Source organism: Mustelus asterias, chromosome 10 (assembly GCF_964213995.1).
Source record: "Mustelus asterias chromosome 10, sMusAst1.hap1.1, whole genome shotgun sequence".
NCBI classification, from domain to species: Eukaryota; Metazoa; Chordata; class Chondrichthyes; order Carcharhiniformes; family Triakidae; genus Mustelus; species Mustelus asterias.
The window spans coordinates 87,331,938-87,347,230 of record NC_135810.1 but is presented as its reverse complement, the minus strand read 5'-3'; positions in this window follow the sequence as shown (position 1 = coordinate 87,347,230).

The window sequence follows — 15,293 nt, the reverse complement described above, 5'->3', positions numbered from 1 at the left end:
GGGGAAACCGGAGCACCCGGAGGGAACCCACGTAGACACAGGGAGAATGTGCAAACTCCACACAGACAGGTACCCGAGGTGGGACTTGGACCTGCCTCCCTGGCACTGTGAGGCAGCAGTGCTAACATGCATTGAACCACTCAGTCTCCCTTTTCAATTGCCGCAATGAAAGTCTTTAGCAGTGAGTGAGTTAAAAGCTTTCCCCCCGTACAAAAATTATGTCACGTTTTGAAGATTAATTAAGTTGCGGTGATCCTATAACCTATGAATTAAGATAGCTTGTGATCCTAATACGTGCTAAAGATTTCCCAATCAGTGGCCAACTATTGCTACAATTTTGGCAAGCCGAAAAAGGTCATTGCTTAAGACATAATTGATTGTATGCTCCTGAGTAGCAATGGAATCCAAACAGAGGGAGAATCTGGCTTACGGCCCAACTGGCAAATTTTCATTTTAATTTAATTTAATCCAAATGTCGTACTTATTCAACATAAAGAAAATTAGTTTAGTCTTAGATGATTTCATATATTGGTTTCTTAGCATTTCTATTAACTCCTAACACACAGTTTTGCTACATCACATTTGGGAGCACAGCGGGAACTCTATTAAGAGCCAGACGCTACCCAGGTTATATTGTGTGCACCGTGTGCATCCATAGCCTTCAGCATGTGCGCTGGTTCATTACTGTCTGTGATCGATCTAAAAATAGCAAGTGCGAGAAATGGGCAGTAAGTCAGTCTGCATCAGACAGAATGAAACAGTTTAGTATTCTGCATTTATCACTTTATTAGTTATATTTGAAGCATTAAACATGTATAATGAAGTCCAGATGAAGTGTCCAAATTTGCATTAACCTATTTTTTTACTATCAGTTGTTAACCAACATGCTGTGAATTCCAGCCTTTCTTCTAACCTTGCAGACTTTTGATTTCAGGCAAATGCATGGATCATTTAAGTCATAGGGTTGTACAGTGGCCACTCCTGCCAATACTATTGTGGATGGACGCAGCTGTGATAGGCAGATTGGTGATAGAATTAGGTAGGATTTTCCCTTGTGCTGGTTATCTCAGCACCTTCCACAGACCCAATGGCCAGAAATCTACCACCACCTCACCTGCCACGGAATCGGCGCCGGCGCAGGTCTAACAACAGCAATCTCCTCAGGCAGGAATTTCTGGTCTCGCCCGAGTGAGGCTGTAAAATCCTGCCCAGTATGTCCTTCAGGACTTGGCCAGCTCATTCAGCAATGGTGATATTAAGCCACTCTTACTCATGGTCATTGAATTCCCCAACCTGAGTACATTCTGTGTCTTTGCTACCCTCAATGCTTCTTCAAATGACGTTTAACATGGAGGAGTATTGATTCATCAGCTTAGGACAGTAGGTGGTAATCAGTAAGAAGCTTCCTTGCACATCTTTGACCTGATGACATGAGACGTTGGGGTTCTGCAGTGAATGGTGGGGACTCCTAGGGACACTCCCTCCTTACACTTTACCACTATCTGTTCTGGTAGATCTGTCCAGATGGTTGGACATGACATGTTACAAAGTAGGACAGGGCATACAGGAAGAGATTGATGGTGATAATCATGGGTGACTTTAATCTACATGTGGGTTGGGAAAATCAGACTGCCAAAAGTAGCCAGGAAAATTTGTTCATAGAGTATTTTTGGGACATTTCCTTGAAGCAGCACATTCTAGAGCCAACCAAAGAGCAAACTATCCTAGACGCAGCAGTGTGCACCAAGACAGGACTCACCAGTGATCTCATAGTAAAGGAGCCTCTAAGTGCAGCAATCACAACATAATAGGATTTGATGTTCAGTTTGAAATGGAGAAGAGTGGGTCCATGAACAGTGCTTTAAACTTAAATAAAGGTAATTAAAGGCAGACCTGGCAGAACTGGGAAATTAGGTTAAAAAGTAACACAGCAGAGATGCAGTGGCAGACTTTTTAAGGAGATATTTTATAACGCTCCGAAAAGATTTATCCCAGCGAGAAAGACTAAGAATAATGCATCATTAGCGGCTAAATAAGGAAGTTACAGATAGTATTAAAGCAAAAGAAACACTGTACAAATGAAGTGTATTTATTCGTGTCACAGGTAGGCTTACATTAACACTGTGAAATCCCCTAGTCGCCATACTCCAGCTCCTGTTCAGGTACACCGAGGGAGAATTTAGAATGCCCAATGCACCTAACCAGCATGTCTTTTGGACTGTGGGAGGAAACTGGAGCATCCAGAGGAAACCCACTCAGACACAGAGAGAACATGCCAACTCCACACAGACGGTGACTCAAGCCGAGAATCAAACCCAGGTCCCTGGCGCTGTGAGGCAGCCACGCTGACCATTGTGCCAGACGAGTGGTAGGTCAGAAAATTGGACAGATTTTAAGAACGAGCAAAGAATAATTAAAATAATAATAAAGGGGCAGAAAGCAGAGTATGAGAGAAAGCTAGCTAGCAATAGGAAAACGGATAGTAAGATCTTTTACAAGTAATTGAATAGGAAAAGAGTAGCTAAAGCTGATGTTGATCCTCCAGAGAGGGAGTCTGGGCAATTGATAATGGGAAACGAAGAAATGGCAGAGCTGTTAAACAGATAACTTGTGTCTTCTTCATGGTGGAGGACTTAGAAAACTTCTCAAAGAGATGATAGGAAGAGATGAATCTAATGCAGTCACCATCACCAGGGAAAGGATGTTAGGAAAACTATTGACTGAAAGATTGACAAGTCCCCAGGACTGGATGGCCTGCATCCTCGAGACTTAGCACAGAGAGCAGATGTATTAGTTATAATCTTCCAATATTCCTTAGATTAAAGAAAGGATGCAAGTAGAAATCAGAAAACTATGGGCCAGTTAGACTCACGTCTATCATAGGAAATGTGCTAGAATCCAATATTAAGGAGATTTTGGCAGGATACTTATATAATCACGATTTTTTCAGCAGAGCCAACATGGCTATGTGAATCGCGTTTAACTAACCTGTTAGAGTATTTTGACAAAGTAACATTGAAGGCGGATAAAGGGAACCAGTAGATGTGGAGTACTTGGATTTCTAAAAGGCATTTGATAAAGTACCACATCAAAGTTTAATTGTCGGCGAGTTCTCATTTTCCGAGGTCTCACCCCTCGCATGTGCCATAACGAGGTCTCTGCCCATTTTAATAGAATTCTATATGATTAGTGGGCTTCCTTTCCATATGCTCCCCCCCCCACCCCCCACCCCCCACCCCAACATTTAGAATTCCTCTCTCACGTTGGTGAAGTTTACAACAGATATTTAAAAATGTGAAGCAGTCAAAGGGAACCCACCAGGGGTGCACTGACAAGTATTGCCCTGGGGGAGAAGGACATGCGTGGACACTGTCCCTGGCACTGCCCCATGGCACTGTCCCAGCACGGCTGTGCCAGAGGGAAACACCAGGGGGAAGTGCTAATGAGGTCTCCCTGGGAAGCCCCATGGTGTGGATTCCCCTTATGTGTGGGGGAGGTTGCTGCTCCGGTGCTTGTGTGGGGTGGTGGGGTTGCCCATGTGCTTGCCTGTGGAGGGGGGGGGGGGGGGGGATTTCCCCATATCTGTTGGGGGGGAACTTTTTTTTTAGCGCTAATCAGGGCACCCTTTAATAATGGTGCCCTAAAGGCCATGGAGGTTCTATCAGGCTCCACCCTACCTGTGTCACAGCATTGGAGGTGCCCGCAGCATTTTATTACTCGGAGTGCAGCATTAACTGGTGGAAAAGCCAGCTATGCAGCCAGGGAGCTGCACATTGGTTTTCTCACCAGAACCAGCACTTAGGAAAAAAATCAGAAAAATTCACCCATAGAGTGCAGTAAATCTATAATGCAAATAGATAGATAAAATCTGGTCTGATCCAAACCATGAGACTGTGTTTCTGGTGCAGAATTACAGATTGTGAGCAGAGGACATTCTTCCCAACAGTCTCTCATTTTCCTGCCCATAAAATTAATGCTTCCAAATTTGGGACAGTGAATCAGGAATGGTGGCTTCTGCGTTCATTTTATTGGTCACTTAAGGCTCATTTCTCTCTCAGCCTCAATTTTCACACTGGTGGATGAAGTTCTGGGATATAAGGGAATCATAAAATAAATCAGGTACAGGCCACAGGCAGCAAGGGGGTGAGGGGAGATGCCTCCATCAGCAGCCCCCTTATAATATTGGATGCCCTGCCCGCACCCCCGCACCCACCCACCCACCCCCACTTCAGGTTCATTAACCACAGGACTTCCATTGACCCCCCACCCCAGTCTCTCCGCCAACAACAAATCTCACCACTGCCCAACCCACCCTCTCCAGTTCCCTTACCATCCCCACCCCCAGACCCTCCCCAAAACTTACCTGTTCCTGAAATCCTGGGACTTAGACTCTGGGGACCGATTGCAGTCCCAGTCCTGTCCACTGCAGCTTCTGGCGCTGCACACACTCGAGAGCTGCTGGCCAATCAGGTTGATCGGTCACCCTCAAAGACAGGACTTCCTCCTGAGTGAGGGGCAGAAGTCCCATCTCCAGCCAATTAACGCTCATCGGAGTATGAAATCGCTGCAGGACGGGCAGTGTCGGTGGGAAGGATGGCAGGAAAGGAAATTCTGCTGACTGAAAAATCCAGGCCTATGCCTCTATGACTCTATATGTCTGATATAGTTTGGAGTCTGCATATTCACGAGATGGGCAGTGGTGTGATGATTGCAAGCACAGACAGCCAGGGTGTTGATGATGATAAAATCATCCTGGTGATAAAGCTCATCATAAGATTTCGCTGGACATTAACAAATTTAACATACAAACTTTATAGCATTCCTCCACTGTTGGGTACACCAGGACAATGGAAAGAGCATCTCTTTTTGTGTATAAAGAGAGGCTCTCTATGGTTTGCGGAGCAGATGCCCACATCATTCAGCAGCCCCTTTCACCCAAACATGACTTTGAAAAGGAAGGCACCTGAAATTCGAAGTATGCAGACTAGATCTGGTTAGAACAGGTCTGAACTTTGTGGATTAATTTGGATTGCCAGGATACCTTTCTGGAGAGACAGGTACCACTTTGGATATGGTCCCAGGACAATATTAGGAGAGATAAGGTGCCCTTTTGGAGAGGCCAGGTGCCCTTTTGAATTGTTAGAAACAGACATGAATGTGCATAAAATATGCACAAACTGAAATTTCACAGTAACTTCATTGCAGTGTTAATATAACCTTACTTGTGACTAATAAATAAACTTTAAAACTGTTGGAACTGTCAAAGTTATCGAAGAATTATCAACTGTCAAAGAACAATTAAAACCCATTGGAACCATCAAACCACATTGGTATTGTTTAACTCTGCTGGATTTCAATTTTATTTAAAGTGTGAAGTTTCAAAGAAACTGTGGGCTATTTCACACTGTCTGTTGACATGAGCTCGAGTTCTCTCAATGTAGGATTGGTGCTGCATGGCTGATTTTACAGCCTAACATTATCACAGTGGGGTGCTTGTTAAGCAAACAGTTTGACTGACAACTCCGAGTGCTTATAGGAAAGAGATGTTTATTTTCATAAGAGATTAAGTACTGAAATAGAGACGGGGGTTTTATGGCCTCACTCATCCTGAAACTGTAAAATCCCACCCAAGGTCAACGAACCTTCCTGTGCTCTGCCCCTCACCCACTCCGATTCCCGTGGCAGGCAAGCCAGTAAAATTCCAGCCAGAATGTTTGTTTCCAAAAGATATTAGTTGAAAGAATTTTAATGTTGTATTAATGAGGGTTTTTCTTTTGAAGCAGTGATATCATCAAACGCAAAGGTATTTTATGTCAATATAGATCCTAAAGGTTTGCACATGGTGAATACTCGGTGAGTCGGCTTGGCAATGGATAGTAGCAAAGGGTGGTGGATGGGAGCATGTGTTGACATGGGGGCATGAGGGGCTATGGGGATGGGAGATGAGCATGGTTGACATGGAGGTTATCGGGGTATGAATGTCCATGGGGGCTGATGGGGACACGAAATGGCATGGCTTGACCTGAATGGAGCATGTGGACTGTGTGACGAGGTCAGGGTTAGAGGGATATGTTTTATTGTTGTTTTTTTTAAAAATCTTTCACACTGTGCCAGTGCACAGAGACAGGCCTTCCAGCGAGCCCACCTCCCTACCTGCCACACTCCACACCCATTCTGGGTTCTGACTTCTAATCCAGCCACTGTCTCCCTCAAAGAGACCCCCAACTTCCGGGCCTCTTTTCCCCCGGTCAAGTATCCAGAGCCAGGAATTGTCCTGACTCTGTGCACCCAATCCAGATACAGAAATCTGGGCCTAGGTCTTTATTCAAGTTCATTGTTACTCAAGTAAATCCTGTGGTGCCCAGCAATGCATGATGGAAATGTTGAGACAGGATGATCATTTCATAGAGACAAGTTTAGAGGTGTAGCAGGGCAAACCCAGGGAGTGTGGGCTGCAGCAGGAGAGGAATGAATGGAAAGGGTTAAACAGACTATAGCATCCATACTCACTGCAGGCAGACACATGACAAATTACAAATAACTGCACCTCAGACGGCACTAACACACAGCAACAATAAGCGAATTGATATCACTTATCAAGGCTCCAAAAAGTCTTGAGGAGCCATTGTGCCTCTGGAAAATGAATCAAGTATCAGAGAGATGGGACAATTAACATATCATCGAGATCAGTTTGACAAGCACTACGCTTTGATATTGTAAACAGGTAGACAGGAGATGTCCAGAAAATGATTAAAGTTAAAGTACACAGGACAATGGATATGTATAATATGATCAAAAACAGAACTGTAACCAATTCAAAGTAACAATCTGATGACCTAATCGAAATGTAGCACTTTGTAATGTGAAAGGGTATAAGAATATGTAAGAACTGGTGAATGGTATTGTAGCTTGGAAGCAAGCTGTAGTTACAGCACGAGTTCTGCTCTCCCTCATGCATGTTGAATAAAGTTTTTGTTGAAGTTCGACACAGTTTGTTCATTCCCTCCTACAAGAGGCAAACTTTTCAAATAAATGAAGGTAAACTGTACGGAGCTGTGCAAAAATGACTTGTGTACACGGTTTCTTCCTTTGCCTCACTGGATTCACCGAACATTCAGATGTTACAATCCTTAAACAAATTATTACTTATATAACCAATTCTCTTTGCTCCAGGACTGGTAATACACAATGCTTCAGAATGGGCTTGTGGACAAAACTAATCTTAAATAAAATGTTCCAATTTGAGGTTGTATCTTAGGAAGTACATTCAATGGATGATCAATGAAGAACAAGTTCACCATAATATTGCATGAAATACTTTATATTTTATTCCGAATTTGATATTGTTATAGCATTTACACATTCCTTTCATCATTCTTCCGACATAAAAATGACCATCGATGCAATGCTTGGAATTTATGTTTTAGCGTTCCTCCTCTCAAAGTATTAATCAACTTTTCATTTCCATCTGTTAATGACTGCTTCAACTGCAAAAATCAGAGTGCTCTACACTTTGCCAAACAGGAGCTCCTGGTGAGGCATGTGTTTGCCAGGAGCAGTGCTCAGGAATCAAACTCCTGTGCTAGTTAGCTCATGATTGTGGCAATTAGAAAATGTATGAAGGTGACAGGCATCATTTTAGCCATTCATGCCCAAAAGAGATTGGCAGTAGGGTGCAGGAGCCATTGATAGGTTCAGTGCTGCAATAGGAAGCTTACCATTACAGGGTAAGTGCAAAAGATTACTGAGTGAAAACTCTGAATAATTGGCCTGAATTCGAGACTCCTCCAACAGCAGGGGTTTTTTTAGGGGGAGGAGGAGCCTCAATGGGATTCTCTCCATGGGGAAAAGCCAGAAAGAACTAAAGTTAGATCTTAGGTGGGAAGGATGGGGGTACGCGTCTCCCTCGGAAGCCGCCTTCTGACGGGAGGCATCCATCCCATAAGGCCAGGTAGCCAACACACCTCCCAGGTCACTCCCCAGAGATCTCAATCAAACTCCTCTTGTGACATCTCAGGCCTTCTCTTCCTTCCCTGCCCTGGGACTCCTTACACTTATGTTACGATCCCAGTTGGTGTTACTATTGGACAGAAAGGTCCAAGAATGGAACTCTGGGTCAGAAGACCATAACTTTTCACTTTTTTAAGAAAATATGGAGGAACAGATAAGGATAAATATATGTGCAGCATAGTGGCACAGTGGATAACATTTGTCCCTCACAGCTTCAGGGACCTGGGTTCGAATCTGGCTTTGGATGACTGTGTGTGCAGAGTTTCTACATTAGAGAATCATGGAGGTTTACAGCATGGAAACAGGCCCTTTGACCCAACTTTTCCATGCCGTCCCTTTTTTATAACCCCTAAACTAGTCCCAATTGCCTGCATTTGGCCCATATTCCTCTATAGCCATCTTACCCATGTAACTTAACCATGTAAAGCTTTTTAAAAGACAAAATTGTACCCGCCTCTACTACTATGTCTGGCAGCTTGTTCCAGACACTCAACACCCTCTATGTGAAAAAATCGCCCCTCTGGACACTTGTATCTCTCCCCTCTCACCTTAAACCTATGCCCTCTAGTTTTAGACTCCCCTACCTTTGGGAAAAGATATTGACTATCTATCTGATCTATGCCCCTCATTATTTTATAGATCTCTATAAGATCACCCCTAAGCCTCCTATGCTCCAGGGAAAAAAGTCCCAGTCTATCCAGCCTCTCTTTATAACTCAAACCATCAAGTTCCGGTAGCATCCTAGTAAATCGTTTCTGCACTCTTTCTAGTTTAATAATATCCTTTCTATAATAGGGTGACCAGAACTGTACACAGTATTCCAAGTGTGGCCTTACCAATGTCTTGTACAATTTCAACAAGACGTCCCAACTCCTATATTCAATGTTCTCCCAGTATGGGTTTCCTCCAGGTGCTCTGGCTTCCACCCATAGTCCAAAGGTATGCAGGTTAGGTGGATTGGACATGGAAAATTGCTCCTTAGTGTCAAAAATGTGTAGGTTAGATGGTAAATGAATGAGGTTACAGGGATAGAGTACCTGGGTGGGATGCTCTGTTAGACATTCATTGCAAACTTGATGGGCCGAATGGCCTGTTCTGCACTGTAGAGATTCTATGATTCTATGAACAGAGAGCGGGACTGCTAATGACTTTTAACAATAAGAAAAAACATTTATTAAACATGAAAAGTTTGATTACCTTACAATACTCCTTTACTTCCCCCCTCAGGTTCACTAGGATGCTACCGGGACTTGATGGTTTGAGTTATAAGGAGAGGCTGGATAGACTAGGACTTTTTTCCCTGGAGCGTAGGAGGCTTAGGGGTGATCCTATAGAGGTCCATAAAATAATGAGGGGCATAGATAAAGTAGATAGTCAACATCTTTTCCCAAAGGTAGGGGAGTCTAAAATTAGAGGACATAGGTTTAAGGTGAGAGGGGAGAGATACAAAAGGGGCCAGAGGGGCAATTTTCTCACTCAAAGCGTGGTGAGTGTCTGGAATGAGATGCCAAAGGCAGTAGTAGAGGCGGGTACAATTTTGTCTTTTCAAAAGCATTTAGACAGTTACATGGGTAAGATGGGTATAGAGAGATATGGGCCAAATGCGGGCAATTGGGATTAGCTTCGTGGTAAAAACTGGGCGGCATGGACAAGTTGGGCCCAAGGGCCTGTTTCCATGCTGTAAACCTCTATGACTCTATAACTCTAAGTGCATACAGTTTTCAAAGATAACTCCCCACTCTGAAACCAAATTGTCGTTGCCACTCAACCGATCTTCCATGGATTTCTTCTCAAAATCCCCCCCAAGATGATTGTTAAATGAATATTTTCAAACTCCCAAAAAGGCACACTTTAAAATCTTCTTTCAAACAATGTTTTCCATCAGCAGTTTTCATGAGGAATCCAGCTCCAGCTTTTCCATCTGTCCTTTCAAACAAAGCTTCCACTCCACTCTATTAATAAGGAATCCAACTCCAGATTTTCCATATCTCCTTTCAGGCTTCCTTTTGTCTGAAATGCTTTTACATAAACTCTGTGATCCAGCCACCAAATTCTACAATTATTTTAAATAATGTCTCACAAACTGTAATAAGATCTCAGAAACCTTAAAACTATATCAGATACCTTTCTGGTCTTTCATGATCCAAGTCTTTTTCAGCTGTCTGACTTTATTGAATAATATCCTGTTCTAGGCCCTCTTTCCATTGTTCCTTTAACTTCAGACTCATTGGAAACTTCTCATGATTTCTCTGGTTTCCTTAACCAGTAGCCCTTTAAGTTGCCAGCATGGGTTTCTTAACCATTTCTCCACGCTATGGCTTTTCTTCTATCAAAACTGAGAGAAACACTCAATTAAATGCACTTAAATACATACCTTATTTCGAATATTTAACAGTACAAACTCTTAACACTACTGTTTTCCTGACACTTACCTTGCCTTTCAGCTATGGCACTTAGACTCAGGTAGGTTGGTGTAGTTCCTCTTCTGCTCACTGCAGCACCATCACTGCAGGAACTGGAGAGCAGTTCAATTAATATGTAGCCACCGAAGAGTCATGGAGGTTTGCACCAGGTACCCAGGCGGCAGCCATGACTTGGACATACTCAGGAATCCTCGGGTGCCAGACACATTGACTGGACTTGATGCTTTATGGGATGGTTGCTGGGTGACATGGGCTATCCCCCTGCTCTTGTTAATTGGCCGCTCAGTGTAATATCTGGAATCTGGATGGGCCGGAGTCAACTATCCAAGCACTTCCGGGTCAGACTCCCATTCACCGTCACGGATCATATAATTCAACCCTTTTTATCTTGTTAATTTTCTCATCTCTCTCATGCCTATCAGTTTTCACCCACTCTCAAAGTCTTGTCTGTTTTCTCCCATCTCTCAATCTTGCCACAATTCTCCCCTCTTTCACTTTCTCAATCCTGTCAGTTTTCCCTCTCTCTCTCTCTCTCTCTCTCAATCTTATCCATTTTCTCTCCTCTCTCAATCCTGTCAGTTTTACATAGAAATATAGAAAATAAGAGCAGGAGTAGGCCATTTGGCCCTTCAAACCTGCTCTGCCATTCATTATGATCATGGATGATCATCCAATTCTATAGCCTGATTAGTTTTCTCTCCTCTCTCCTTTCCTTCCCACTAAAATGAGCTTGGTCCTATTGGATTTGTACAATTTCTCTCATGGTTAAGGCTGGAATGAATATTTTCAGTGCTGTAAATGGAACAAGGTAATCATTGAGAATAAAACAACCATGCAGATATAAGCACTAGAACTATGAGATGAAGTTTGAGAAGGCTTTCAAAGCATATATAAACTGTGGTCAGAAATTAAAAGGTAAATTCTGAGAATCCATGATCGCTGTGTTTCCATCACTGAAATGCAGCAGAGGGCAGAGTACTAGACCACACAGCTATCTGCCCAGGACTCAGGTCAAGCCTGACTCCAAGCTGGGAGCTGTGGGTTACTGAATTTACATGAGTCACTCTGTGCTTACTGATGCTGCTTTCACACAATACACTCGGGGTGACTTTCAGACATTCCCAGCATAAATCATAGCAAGAGTACCAGGCTGCAGGGAAAGAATAATATGGAAAAGATGACCACTCTGTCTCATTATGAACAGTGGTGAGCTCTGTCAGTGGTTTAGTGGGTGGATCTATAATCTAGTGGTGTACTGGCCAAATTATTGAGACTAGGTTAATCACAGATTCAGTCCCTGGTCTGTACTGAGCTGGGCTAACAGCTTCTATACTCCTGGAATAAAAAGAGAGAACAAATAAGAAAGGATTCTTGTTTTTCTTCACTATATATCTGAGAGGGGTCATCTGAGGAGGATAGGTTTCAGCGCGGTTGCGGTACCATTTAGATTTGCCAATGCCAATCACTACCCGGTTCATTCATGGACAATGGCCCCTTGGGGCAGGTATTGGAGAGGTTCCAGCACACGGATAACCAGCAACAACAGCAAAATAGGCTGGACTGCTTTCTCCTTTCCCGGGCTGCGTTCTGATGGGGTGGGACCTCTCCGGCTACTCCATCTATGATCCATTTCCACGGGTCAATGAGCACGTCAGCCCTTCCAACAGGATTCCAAATGCCAGGAGGGTACCCACCCAATGGCTGGCTTCAAAAGCCCAGCAATGCTGCTATTGGAGTACCACTCGCAGGGCCAATGGAGGGGGCTGGTCAGTTAAAGGGGCAGAGAGGCCCTGAGATTGGCAGACAGCAAAGAGAAGATAGATGACAAATATGTGAATGATGTTATACCCAACCTGTTCACTGAGAGAGAGCAGGGAAATCTATGGAAGGTAGAGTTCAGTGTGGAAAGGAATGATTTATTTGAGATACAAGAAAGACAAGTCAGAATATTTTCTCTTTATGGTGAGAATTGTGGAAGGGCAAAAAAATTTAGGAATCCATGTACATAAATTACCAAATGCTAGGGCTTAGCTAATCAAAAGGGCAAATGGAATGTTGTCTTTATTTCAGGAGATTCAGATTCAAAAGTGATGCTTCAGTCACTCCAATGCCAAATTCAATCATTGTTCAATACTGGGAATGGCATTTGCTGATTTACATGAGCCTTAGTTACACCTTATCTGAAGTATCCTGTTCAGGTTTAGAAATGGAATCTCAGGAAAGGCCTTGAAGTGGGTATGGGACAGAGTCACCAGAAGGAGGAGCAATGATCTAAATATGATCTAACTGTTTAACATGAGAATGTTATTCAATAGGGTTGACTGAGAAACTGGGGGGTCTTCAGTTTGTTCAGTGGAGAGAAGATCCAATCGGAGTTGCTTCTCTCCGGGAGGCCAGGTGCTATTTGAATTCAATCAGTCACTGACCTGGACAACGTCAGGCTTCCCACTCGATCACAGCAGCCCAACATATTTTGTTGTTATCGCTGGTTCTTCAGTTGTCAGGACCTGAAGAACCGGTCCCATGGGGCCAATCTCCATGAATAATGATTACCAGTGGCTCACCTTGGTAGGAAGAAAGCAAAACAAAGTATTTTTTTAAAGACGTGATACTTTCAAAAAAAAGCAAATTACTGCAGATGCTGGAAATCTGAAATAAAAACTGGAAATGTTAGAAATACTCAGCAGGTCAGGCAGCATCTGTGGGGAGAGAAATAGAGGTAACGTTTTGGACCCATGATCCTTCGTTAATGATGATCTTTCAAAGCGATTTGGATGTACTTGTACAAAAAACAAGCAAGCAATTAGACAGGTTAATGGCATGTTAGCCTTCATTGCAAGGGGATTGGAGTAAAAAAAAATCATGCTCCAATTAAAGAAGGCTTTGCTGACACCAAGCCAGAACCCTTCTGACGAAAGGTCATCCAGACTTGAAATGTTTGTTCTATTCTCTTAATAAACCTGCTGAGATTTCCAGCATTTTCTATTTTTGTTTCACACCAGGAATACTGTGTTCAGTTTTGGTCCCTATTTTTCAGGAAGGATATACTTGCCATGAAGGCAGTATAATGAAGATTCACTGGAGTGGTTCCTGGGATGAGAGGGTTGCTCTGGGTTGAGTAAATTGGGCCCATACTAGATCCCTGTGCCCACTGACCTCCACTGGCTCTGGTCAAGCAATATCTTCATTTTAAAATTCTCATCCTTTGTTTTAAATCCCTCCATGGCCTGGCCCCTCCCTGTCTCTATAATCTCCTCCAAATCCACCATCTTCTGACATATTTGCTGTCATCTAATTCTGGCCTCTTGGCCATCCCCAGTTTTAACTGCTCCACCATTGGTGGTCATGTGGACTGGACCCGAACTCTGGAATAACAGTAAGCGTTGTTGGGTAATACAGTTTTCTGGACTAATTGCTTTTACTGGTGTTTGTGAATGTCAATGTGTATAAAATGAGTGCATATAATGCTCATGGGTATTGATATCATCAATTGTTAGTGACATTTTCTTGATGTCTGGGTCATGAATCATGGCAATCCATTAATTTGTCATTAGTATCAGCCCAGAGAAGAAAACAGCTGTTCATTTGTTTAAGTATCAGTGACCTTGCTGACATACTCAACTCTATATCCTATTTAAATCTGTCTTCATTGGAAATGTGCCTGAAGTTATTGCGCAATTATACACTCAAATTATGACAATTGTATCTTTTATCAGGTGTCAAAAGCTACAGATATTTGTTTTAAAGGAATTATTTACATTCATTTTAGGATCTTGAACGAGTTGCATTGCTCTATTAATACAGCGTCCTTATAAAGGTTAATTTTCTGCATGTGTGCTTCTGGTGTGGAACCTCTCCTGCCAGAACTTGTACATCATCGGCTCAATCTTCACAATTATGCATCTGTTTGTTTTAATGGAGGGAAATAAATTTGGCATGTCAGCTACGCCTCTCACCAACTTTTACAGATACACCATAGAAAGCATTCTTTCTGGTTGTATCACAGCTTGGTTTGGCCCCTGCTCTGCCCAAGACCACAAGAAACTACAAAAGGTCATGAATGTAGCCCAATCAATCACGCAAACGAGCCTCCCACCTATTGATTCTGTCTACACTTCCCGCTGCCTCGGCAAAGCAGCCAGCATAATTAAGGACTCCACGCACCCCGGACATTCTCTCTTCCACCTTCCTCCGCCGGGAAAAAGATACAAAAGTCTGAGGTCACGTACCAACCGACTCAAGAATAGCTTCTTCCCTGCTGCCATCAGACTTTTGAACGGATCTACCTTGCATTAAGTTGATCTTTCTCTACACCTTATCTATGACTGTAACACTACATTCTGCACTCTCTCCTTTCCTTCTCTATGAACGGTATGCTTTGTCTGTATAGCGCACAAGAAACAATTCTTTTCACTGTATGCTAATACATGTGACAATAATAAATCAAATCAAATCAAAAAATAGTGGGGAGCGCATCCCTGATTTGTTGATATACACTCTGGACATTTGAAAAATCCCAGTAATAAATCCCAATGATTGGGTTATTGTGATGCTGCAACAGATATTTGCTCTGACTTCCAAACTAGACACCTGGGCGGGTGGGGGGCCTGGGGGATTCACTATAGTGAACCTTTTGTGCAGTAACATATTTGGCAAGGAAAATCACGTGAAAGTTGTTTGCATTGGCTGTGTGGCAGCAAAAAGACAAATTGAGTGACGTTGCAACACGCTGCATTGCTGTCTGCAGCGAGAAAGCTTATAAAAGGTTACTGAGAATGATAACTGGTCAATCGGTGTGTCAGATGGTTCACTTCCTTCGAGACTGACCTCCGAATGTACACACCAGAATGTTGTTTCTTG